We start from the raw sequence: 11,446 nt of genomic DNA, 5'->3' as shown, positions 1-11,446 counted from the left end.
AGAGTGAGGCATGTCTCTATCCATTCCAGACTGATTTCCCTTCTACAATTATGTAGATTGTCAACTTATCTTGGGAATGAAAATATGTCACTTGGGGTTTTTACTCTAATTAAATATATGTAGTTATTTTAAAAACTATCACAGTGCGTGGCCGTAAACATATAGTGCAAACACCATATCAGCATTTTTTTCCCCTTCTAACTATTCTCTTTATTGCACGACATGCAGACGCACCTGTCTCTGTCGCGTGGTAGCCGGCTTTATTTCACTTATTTCACAGCACGGGCGGACACCTTGATCTCAGACAGTTACAGTATAGCCGCTTCACGCTAGGCTAGACAGATAAAAATGGATTCTATACCGTGAATCTCTGGCATTTGCGGCATCGACTCTTGTTCAGGTAAGCAGGAAACAACCGCTCCCAGTTACTGAGCTAATACTATACTAAGGGCGCGCACTGGTTCGGTGACTATGCTACTGTCGTCATGTTCATATTTTGTCTCACTTCAAATCCAAAAGATGAAATGTAGTTTATTCATCAGTTTTTCAACGTATCACCAGACATTACTGTTATTGTAGCGGTTGCCTGGAGGAAAGAAGAGGTACCTCTCCTTGGAGACTTCCCGGGATGCAAAACTCAAGCGCAAGACACAAGAGTGGAGTGCAATACTGCTGCTGTCTGATTGGCGAACCGTCCATCGCTTCATCTTTTCACATTAGTTCTACCCCACGAATCTCTAACCAGGTCTATTGCAACCAGGACTTGACCACGAGACATCTAACTTGTAGAGACAGTAGGCTAATATTTGTCTCGGGTTTGTTTAGTCGGAAAAGCTTATTATTTAAGAAATAGGCGGACGCCCTTTCGGTGGTGCTGAAGATAGGACTTGGCTGATCTACGAGTGAGGAGAATCAGTACACGAACCCACACTTATCTGCCCGGTCTTGTCAGCTTTATGATATCAGGTGCTTTCGCTAAGGTAAGTTTATTCCCATACGTTTCCAGGTAATATTTTTGTCATGTCAGTTACGTCATAAAACATAACTAGGCCAACTGTCTTCAACCCTATAGTAGTCTGGGTTGACATCTCACCTGTATTCAGTCAGTCAAGTTTTGGTGTTCTTGTTCATGTTGAAAATGTTACAGAACTTCGTTACACGTCATATTAATAGGCTACATTGATACACGTAGCGTATTTAGTTATTATTGAAATATAACAACTTCATTAGCACATATTTGCTTGATTTGTTTATTGTCTCACTGTCTCATACCTTTTCCACTAGATACCACCGCCACAAAGTCAAAATGGCCAATATCGTAAAAATTTATGAAAACCAAAATGTGCTTTCTGCTATTAATTTAAGGTTATGGTTAGGCACAAGGTTATCAGTGTGGTGAAGGTTGGGGTTAGGTTTAAAATCAGATTTTTAGAAGATACAGTGTAGAAATAAGGGGGGTTAGGACTTGTGGCTGTGTTTAACTACGGGTGACAATTGGGCAACTGTACATACATATATATATATATATATAGTTGCCCAATTGTCACCTGTAGAGACGGTCATCACTAGTCATCACTAGTTGATATATATATATTGTTAATACAATTGTTTTTGTGCCGCTACAGTAGACCTATCTCTTAGCCTACTTTTGTGCGAGAAATGTTTTCCTACACATTTCTGTGGTCTTGACTTTGCTCATAGGAATCAAACTGTGGATTGCAATGACCTATAGTTTTCATCAGCGCATTTTAGAGGTGACATAATACCAATAGCCTAGTTACAGTGGATAGATGTGTTTGTTGAAGAAATGATCATGCTCTCTCCTCTGGTATCCATCATACAGCACCATATATTGATATTGTACCTTGCCATTATTGTCATTAGTCAAGCAGATATTATTCTTCTGCTCCTCTTTGCCCCGGTTCTCCTCTCCCAAAGTTTGAACATAATGAATGCTGCCACTGTCTTTCCCTCATTTGGAGTCATGCCTAGTTGCTCCTTGCAGACTGCCATATCAAGCATGCATTATTCAATTTAAGTGGTCAGTGAATGAACTCAAATTGTGTTCATCCTAATTATACACTGAGTACATGGGGAAAGAATCCCATTATTCATCCTGCGATTCAAGAATGCTCTGTCAATTTTCAAGTCTCAGGTTAGAGCGGGCTAGGTAGACTGACTGTAAATATTTTCTGTGATAAATGACAGAGCATTCTTATTTGGTTTGGAATATTATTTTCACCTTGTTTTGTGAGATGGGAAATGGCACATTGATGTCTGTGTTTAACTCCACTTTTTAATGAACCAGGATTCTGTTCAATTTCTCATTATTACCAGATGCACTGAGGCAGACAGAAATCTGAGAATAAATACACTCCCCACCATTTTAAACGTAAGAATGCAAAATAACTCAAAATTGTCATTAAAAACAAACATAAGCCAGTCTCCAACAGCACCTGCTGCATGCAGGGTACAGACAAGAATGTGACAGCAAGGTGTGGTTATGGGCCTGCGTTACTGGATCCAAGGGACAATAGACTTGAGAGGATCAGCTTTATATTGTGGATTTGTGTAGGTTCAAGTGCCTGTGGGGATAACAGACGTGGATGGCGTATAGAACGTTTTGTGTAGGCTTCATTTACTATTGCAGTTTGTATCTGACCTACAGTATATGTGGCTCAGAGATGCCCTATGGAGCTGACCCAGAGGATGTGTCGGATTATAAAGATGATGGTCGCAAGGATCAGGTGTCAGTATTAACTGCAGTGCAAACCGCAAACCCTTAAATAGGCCTACATCACTTTATACTTTATGACAAAGAGTGAGTGAGTTCAGCATACTGGGTTCCATTTGTTCTCCCCTCCTTGCTTCCAAAAACATGTTATGTTTTGTGCCAAAAAAAGAAGCTCTTGGTAATTGATGACGAAGGTCAGTGATCCGTTCTTTGCCAGGTTCATGTTTTTCTCCTACAAATCTATGACTTTACTGCTAGGTGCTCTGCTGAACACAATAGAAACATATTGGGGAAAAGAACACACACGATTGCTGTGTTTACTAGCTCTGAAAAAGTGACCTAGTCAATAAGCATGGGTATGACACATTGTGGAAGATGTCATTTTAAATTATTATAATGATCTATTAGGCTACTCCAGCTCTTACTGATCCCTAATAGATGCAGCGTATTCAATGGCTTTTTGAGGACCTCAGCTTTCTGCCGTCATTGGGGTCCTATTGGGCATCAAGATTTTGGCCTCTGTGAAGCCACTCTGTACATTTGCTGATTATAGAAACATTATGTGGTATATTTGTGCAGTATTGTGTCATTTGTTTTTTTTGTAACAGGAAATTAGTATGTCAATCATGTTAAAATGCCCCCCAACCCCTTTTCACTTGGTGCCAGAGAATGCAGGTGCTGTCCAACTAGAGAATAAGGCCCCTTTTGAGGTGGTGTCCATGTGACTGAATGCAATGGCTTCTGTCAGCGGCCAGGGTCATTGGACACAGCAGAGCTTTGACATGTACAAAATGTGCTTGAAGATGCTGTGCTCATACTGAGGCTGGCAGAGGCCCAGTGAAGCTGGGACATAGCACAGATGGCTCTGCAGTGACCAACGGCTCCTCGGAACGGAGGGAAGAGTGCAATCCAAGCCCAGCTGGAAGCTAGGGATGCCTTACTGAGGGTGTGAGTGAGTGAGTGTACTTGTGTGCACGGCCAGCGTTATGGGCGGGCCCCCTACCATATCTCCTTGCTCATCCAAATAAAATATTTAAATATTGATTTATTTGACTGAGATGCGCTGTCAAAAAGACGCATCAGTCTCAGATAAAGCACATGTGAGTGAAACAGAGACCCCCTGTCTCAATATGTGTAGACCATGTACAGTATCTGATCCTGTCTGGACCAAAAGAGTATGGAATGTCATACCATTTCTGTCCAGACAGCATCAGATATATGGTCTAAATATAGTAATACAGAGGGGCGCTGTTTTGCTCACTCAGATGCTTTCGTCGGTCAGAGAGTTTCAGCAGAGGCGAAGCGAGAGTGCTGACAATCTCCGAAATCAGTCCAGAATAGGCTTAATGCATTTCTATGGGCATAATATGCAGACCTAAGCTTGTCGCCTGCCTTCCCGCCTTTGGGACAACGACTCCCGTTGTTAGGGCAGAGAGATGAGCATCTCGTCATTATATACAGGTCTCTGGTTTCAGCCTCATGTGAATTGGAAAGGCAAGTTGGCGGGTTCACAGTGCACTGTTAGGATACTGGCTTCCCTTAAAGTACATTGATGTTTTGCCAAAATTATATAATTACTCCTGTCTAAATAAAAACATTTAAAATACTTCATCAGATAGTATGATTTAGCCACAGAGGATCATTAGCTTCTTTAAAAACATAGCTGTGTAGGCCTATGCCTATTTGGGAAGGCCACAATTTGGGCAGCGCGTGTTGCAATAATGTCTACCTGATTGAGTTGCGGCGGTCAGTGAAAAATATCTAAAATATGTGTGAAGATAATGTGTCTTGAGTATAATTTAATATGTTGCAAGAAGAAGAAGGGGAGGGGTGTGCAGCGAAGATATGTCGTGTCTATCTTCAGAATGCACACACTCAGCTCTTCAGAATGCACTCAGCTGTCTCTCATCAATTCTTGTCCATTCACTGTTTCATTCGGTAAATTGTTTGCCCTTAAATTGCTTTAAAAAATAAATACATTCCGCATTACATCTGTCACCAGTAGGCCTTGTAAATTTACCGTTAATTTGGTTACATTAATTTCTCTTAATGCATGTATTAATTACAGTCATTTACCATGCTCATTCTCGGAATGGAAACGTTGTTTGTGGAGTTCACAACCTGTTACACTTGTGATAAACACGTTTTGGTTTATTTCATAACCATTACAAGTGTTGTCAATCTTTTCATTGTCTTTTGTTTGAAGTGCTACATGAGCAATGAGCATGAGTCTGGTTTCTCAGGAGCGCCTGAGCACGCATAGAAATAGGCCTACCTAATCTGCTGCGTGTAAATATAAGAAAGTGCTCATTAGGCAATGTCTGATTGTCTTAACTCACCACATCCACCAGTAATAAGCTTAGCTTCTCAGTGATTGTTTTCACCTCACACATTGTCAATGAAGTCTGTTTTTTATTAACATTCATTGCGAATGATAGTTCCTCAGTATTTTAAAAATCTTCCCAACACTCCCGGCCTCGATAATCACCAAGCCTCAGAGTGAAAGAGCAAAATATCATGATCTGATGATCCCATATATCCAGTGGAAATGTAATTTTAAAAAACAGCTGTTTGTCCCCAGCTCACTGGTGCGGGGAAACTATGAGGGTCCGGAATAGGCTAGTTGACACAATGTTGCAAGTTAGCTAGCAACAGCTTCTGGCCGGACCCAGTTGATGATTTGATACAATGTTGTACTTCACTAGCTCAAGTCAAGACAGATAGAAAAGGAGGCAGACAGGCGAGGTAGAGAGATTAATGTGATTGAAAGAACCTGAATTTTCATCAGGAGATTTTCTACTGTTTTTATTTGTCGGCTTTAGGTTGATGTATTTTACTTAGTTGATGATGGAAGTTATAGGCCTACTGCTGTATTGGCCTATTGGCTATCTCTGAGTTCTATGCACTCATTTCTCTAGCCGCCAATGGGCCACAGCGTATCAATGTGTCATATTGCAGAGGCTGATGCTCTCGCCTTAGTTACATTATTACTCTTAGAATTTTAGAATCTTACTTCAGATCTTTATGATTAACCGAGTGAAAATGATTTTGAAAAACTGGAACGTTATTATTGAAGTGAAACTGTTCCTTGAAAATGCGCATATAAAAAGGATCATAACTGTCACGAAGATGGATAGAAATGGTAGGATAAATTGCAAGCATCCCCAAACTTGAAACACAGGAGCTGCCTATGGGCTTTACTATAACACCCATAAAAAAATGGTGAACACATCATTTATTTTACCTTTATTTAACTAGGCAAGTCAGTTAAGAACACATTTTTATTTTCAAAGACAGCCTAGGAACAGTGGGTTAACTGCTTGTTCAGGGGAAGAATGACAGGATTTGTATCTTGGCAGCTTGGGGGTTTGAACTTGCAACCTTCCGGTTACTAGTCCAACACTCTAACCACTAGGTTACCCTGCCTAGTTGTTTGTCAGAGCAATTACTCCTCACACCTGTTAGTCCCTTACGGAAAATATATATACTTATGAACAAGTGAAGTGTTCCACTTTTTTCCCATGTGATCATATGTGAGCTTATATGAAGTTAATGTGATAACGTGATATCATGTAAAGCAACGTGATAACATGAAACTACACGTGTTACCATGTGATCACATGTGAGGTTTTCCAAAACCATATGTTTTCACATGATTTCACATAAAAAATGTATGTGAAATCATGACATTTTTCTGTAATTCACTTACTTTACCTTTTGCTTTCCAAGCTGAATCTGCAGTTTTTGTTACTATAGGATTTAGAATAATATACAGTAGATCCTATCAGTTACTACCATGGGGATGTATTGAACCCATGGTACTGTGTAGCTAGGTGACCCTGGACTGGGGGATGGGGGTTTGGATCACTCTTGGACAGTGATTCAGTACGTAGGCAGTGGCTTGTGCGACATTACAAGATCTCTCTCTTTTTAAAGAAGAACCACCAGAGATCCCAATGTGGAGCAGCAGCGCATGACTACAAACACACACAGTGGCTTCAAAGAGCTAACCTTCCTTCACCGTTTCCAGTTGGCAGGCCGCTAGAGAGCAGGGTGGGAGAGAGAGAGAAAAGAAGCCTGCTCTTTATCTGTTCTGTGAAGGAATAAGAGCATGATCTGCACTCTGATTACAATGAATTATTCCTCACCCGGCTATAAATATGTGCTCCCTTGAACACTGAGCCTCTTTCAATGCCAAGAATCTTCGCACTCCATACAGCGCACCATCACCTGGCAACACCCATGGCCTTGTAGACTGGTTTGGAGCTGGAGAATCAGACACCAGTTGAGTTTACTGGGTAGTTCTTGCAGTCCAATTACCAAAGCGCCCTCTAGTGGCCTCATGGGTGGAATGTTATTCATATTTTTCATAATTAATAAACATTATTATAATTTTTACACCAGAAATCTGGTGTTTCCATGTCAAATGTTTTGTTATATTTCAGTCTTCTGTGATGTATATAAAGTGTAATTTTGGGATGCAAAGCCCTTGTCAAAAGAAGTGCACTATAAAGGGAATAGAGTGCTATTTGATGGCAGCCTGAGCCTCAAACAGGAAGTGGATGAATGTGATATTGGTCCATCACCTCTAATGGGAACAAAAGGTCATCCCTTAATTATTCATTTGGGATGTCAAACAATCCGCAGCCGCTGTTATTTAGAGGAGGAGATCCATTGAATAATGCAGAGGGAGGATTCTCTTTCCTCCTCCAAAACCAGAGGCACCCACACTCGTTGGTTTGGATGTTTTATAGTAGAGCCTTATATTTATGTTAGAGCCCCCTGTCATTTTAGACCGACCCGACCTTCACTGTCACTTCTGGTGAAACTTGGGATGGCATAGAAGGTGACATGTGACTCGTGTTGTTTTTCTACATATTCTAGTGCCTGTTTACAGAGTGCTCCATGCAGTGAGAGAACGATAATGCATTAAAACAGCTGAATCATTATGGTTGTCTTCCCACTCCCCCTATCTGTTGTGGTAGACTACCCTTGTCAATTGCTTTTAAGCAGCTTTCTTAAGATGTAAGGGGTGTTTATTGCAGCTCAAGGAGCAAAAGGAGATATTAATGCTATTAAAGTGCATTAAAGTGAAGAATGGTGTAATGTGAGTCGCTACCGTGGGAAGAATAGCTGGGAGGAAGCAGAGAGGATTCAGACGAGTGTGGGGGAGAGTCTGCAAATGTGCTCTTTGTTGGGCATGAGAGAGATAGAGAGAGAAGAGAAGCAGAGAGAGAGGAACAGGGAGAGAGGGGGGTGGTGGTGGAGAGAGAGGCAGATAGAGAGCGGAAAAGAGAGGCACAGAGAAATGAGAAAGAGAGCAAAAGAGAGAGGCAGAGAGAGAGAGAAAGAAAGAAAGAAAGAAAGAAAGAGAGAATGACAGAGGGAGATGGAGAGAGAGACCACCTCCAGACCGTTCTCTGAACATGCAGAGATGCACATGTAGAGATACGTGACTCTGTCACGGATCCCCCCGGTACTGCTGCTCATTCTGTTCACCAGCTCTGGAGGTCGACGTTACCGGCCTTCTAGGCTGTACTGAACTGTGTCATTACGCACACCTGGTTCCAATTCCTCACTGATTGTGTTTGTATAAATGTGCCCTTTGTTTCCCCATTGGGCTGTCGATTATTGTTCCCATGTCCGTTGGTCTTGCGAGTACCTATGCATGTTTTGGCATTGTGTATTTGTCACGCCCCGATCTGTTTCACCTGTTCCTGTGATTGTCTCCACCCTCTCCAGGTGTCGCTTATTTGTGTTTCCTGTCTCTCTGTGTCAGTTCGTCTTGAATGTTTAGTCAAGTCAACAAGCGTGTTTTTCCCATACGCCTTTCGCTATTCTCCTTTTTCTAGTCCTCCCGGTTTCGACCCTCGCTTGTTTCTGGACTCTGTACCCGCCTGCCTGACCATTCTGCCTGCCTTGACCACGAGCCTGTCTGCCTGGACTCTGATCAGGTTTTGACCTTCTTTCCTGTCCACGACCATTCTCTTGCCTACCCCTTTGGATTAATAACCATCTGCCTCCTGTGTCTGCATCTGGGTCTCGCCTTGTGCCTTGATAGTATTACGGGTCCCGTCCCGTGTCGTTCTACGAGGTTTACCCTCGCTCTTTTGTTTGGGTACATCCCTGTGTTTTTGTATACATGCTTGTTTTGGGTGTATTAAAAACCCAGATGAAGTATTCCTGCGCCTGTCTTCAAATCCTTTATACCAGCGTGACAGACTCTAAGGCTGCAGAATGAAGGAGGCAGTGGAATCACATTGATTTGGGAAATCAAACATACCTACACTGAGTATACAAAACATTAAGAACAGCTGCACTTTCCATGACATAGACTGACCAGTTGAATCCAGGTGAAAGCTATGATCCCTTATTGATGTCACTTGTTAAATCCACTTCAATCAGTGTAGAGAAAGGGGAGGAGACAGGTTAAAGAAGCCTTGAGACAATTGTGTATGTGTGCCATTCAGAGGGTGAATGGGCAAGACAAAACATTTAAATGCCTTTGAATGGGGTATGGTAGTTTTGTGCCGGTTTGTGTCAAGAAACTGCAATGCTGCTGAGTTTTTCACTCAACAGTTTTGTGTGTGTATCAAGAATGGTCCACCACCCAAAGGACATCCAGCTAACTTGACACAACTGTGGGAAGCATTGGAGTCAATTTGGGTCATTATCCCTGTGGAACGCTTTCGACACCTTGTAGAGTCCATGCCCAGACGAATTGTGGCTGTTCTGAGGGCAAAAAGGGGGATGCAACTCAATATTAGGAAGGTGTTCCTAATGTTTGGTATACTCAGTGAATTTTTAAGATCAAATTCAATAGAAAGGCAATAATAAAAATGTTCTTAGCAGTGAGTTTCCGGGACACAGGAAATCTCTTTACTCCCCGTTGCCCTAATTGAACACCAAATGATCAATACATCTCTATAATTAATAATGTACTTCAGTTTTTATGGCTACATTACTGGATACTTCAGCTCAGTCTGTCAACCAAGAGAACACATCTTATTAATGTATTTCCTGCTAGAACCAGTACTTGACTTGGAATGAAATAGGTGCCGGTACTCATTTTGGGTGCCGGTAATGTTTATATTTATGCGCAGGAGCTCCACAATACTTTTGAGCTAATATTCAATAATAGGAACAGGAGCTCCACAATACTTTTGAGCTAATATTCTATAATAGGAACAGGAGCTCAAGCAGTAGAACATTTGATGTGAGCCCCTGCCCAAGTCAAGCACTGGCTAGAACTGAGGTAAGATTGAAAACCAACCCGACACAAACTGTGGATTGTTTGTGCTTGCCTGCAGAGTAATGCAGGCAATTAAAACAATACTTTTTCAAGTACTGGTAATTGTTTTCTTGCCTTTGCACTAGGCTTTATCTAAAGAACCTTTCGTAAGAACAGTACCTAAACTCGTTGAAAAAAATATGCTATCTTGAACCGAAAAGCGTTGTTTGGCTTTCCTCATAGGATAACCCTTTGAAGAACCCTTTTTGGTTCCAGGTAGAACCATTTTAGTTCCAAGTATAACCATTTTGGGTTCCATGTAGAACGCTTTCCACAGAGGGTTCTACATGGAACCCCAAACGGTTCTACCTGCAACCAAAAAGGGTTCTCCTATGGAGACAGCTGAGAACACTTTTGGAACCCTTTTTTCTAAGAGTGTATTGTACCTGTACAGGTTTCATTTGTCTGTGGTTTTAGCTGCCAGGTAAGGTATTAGTTATGCAACTGATCAATTGAGAAATGAAAACATTATTTTGGTTCACTGCTGGGGATGCTCTGAGAGATCATTGTGGATTTTGTGCCAGTCAGTATTTCTCAGGAAGATAATGTCCTTATTCCCAGAGTTTGACGTTGCTGTACGGTACCTAGTGACAACGCTCGTTTGTCTTGGCCTTGAAATAAAGGTGAGGATGAACTGGGGAGCGGATTTGATCTGCGTGTCTCTGTATAGCTAGGGAGCCAGGGATGTGTATTGCTATATTGCTGCTCAGGGGGATGAACATATTCCTCCAGGCAGACAAGGTCACCGTTCGGAGGCTGAAGTCCGAGGGAGGATAAAGGCAGCAGGCAGGGGCCAGGTGCTCTGTGAGTTAGTTGGTGGATGGATGGCACTGAGCCTAGAAAACAGAGCCAGGGAGCCAGAGCCCAGCCTGCCCTCCGCTCGGGACTCTCCCTCCACTCCTCCTCTGTGGGGCTCTGAAAGCATTGCTTAACTCCTGTGGAACCCAACGCCCAGGTATCAGGGTGTTGATCAATTAGGCAACTGTGTTTCAGCACAAGTTAATTACACAAATGTATTATGCACTAAAGCTTGTCAAGTTATTAGTTGGCAGTGTAGCGGTATTCAAGCCATTTCAGCCATTCTGTGATACAGACACGGACACCGGTACACTGTAGCCGGGGCAGCCTCAGTGAGTGAACTTTTCTCTGAGAGAGCTATCAGCTGTATTATAAATGAAAATAGAGTAAATGTTACTTTAACAGCAAATATTCAAATGTAGTCACATGTTATTCAGTTGAATTGTGACACAAAGGCCAGGTTCATGCAGAAGTGTAGGTGTGGCAGGTGGTTAACAGTTGTGGTTTTATTGAAATGCATTAACAATGCTGCTGCATAGATTTGCCTCCCATTTGAATACTACATTTGACATATTGTATTGTCAACGTGTTGGTCTCTGAAAGCTAGATTAACAGAACATCTT

The 11,446-nt window shown here is 42.0% G+C and overlaps 1 protein-coding gene across 1 annotated transcript in view; it reads left to right on the top strand.

Moving 5' to 3' along the window:
- The first annotated feature begins 356 nt into the window (after positions 1-356).
- LOC124035582 (carbohydrate sulfotransferase 8-like) overlaps positions 357-11,446 on the top strand; it is a 214,829-nt gene continuing 203,739 nt past the window's right edge. Inside the window, exon 1 of the mRNA XM_046349083.1 lies at positions 357-980. The gene's annotated coding sequence lies outside the window, so the exon portion shown is untranslated. The remainder of the gene's footprint in view (positions 981-11,446) is intronic.

The sequence above is a fragment of the Oncorhynchus gorbuscha genome, linkage group LG05, assembly GCF_021184085.1.
Source record: "Oncorhynchus gorbuscha isolate QuinsamMale2020 ecotype Even-year linkage group LG05, OgorEven_v1.0, whole genome shotgun sequence".
Taxonomy (NCBI): Eukaryota; Metazoa; Chordata; class Actinopteri; order Salmoniformes; family Salmonidae; genus Oncorhynchus; species Oncorhynchus gorbuscha.
The sequence above is the reverse complement of the archived record's forward strand: the minus strand, read 5'-3'. Positions and strand labels throughout refer to the sequence as shown.